Here is a 350-nt window from a genome sequence, read left to right on the forward strand (position 1 = left end):
GCGACTGGAAAACCGGGCGGGAGGGAGGCCAACGCGGGGGAAGGGGTTGAGATTTCCCGAGGCCTGGAGGAGGGGGATTTCTCTTCTGAGCTGGAAATGAGTGTGGCGTGCGTTCCGCATCCCTCAGCCTGCGCCCCTCGGGAGGGACCCTAGCAGAGGGTGGGACTGTGCCCGCCGCGCCCCGGCACCGGGGAGCTCCCGGGCACCATCGAGGGACCCGGCGTGCGGCAGATACCTGCGGGGTGCGCTGCTCCGCGCCCGCCCCCTTCGCCCTGCTCGTCCTGCTGCGAGGCTTTCGTGGGAGCTCGGTATGTGCAGGGCCGGTCCCAGCGGCCGGGACTAAGGAGTCG

This window comes from Pteropus alecto, unplaced genomic scaffold (genome assembly GCF_000325575.1).
Source record: "Pteropus alecto unplaced genomic scaffold, ASM32557v1 scaffold87, whole genome shotgun sequence".
In the NCBI taxonomy this organism is placed as follows: Eukaryota; Metazoa; Chordata; class Mammalia; order Chiroptera; family Pteropodidae; genus Pteropus; species Pteropus alecto.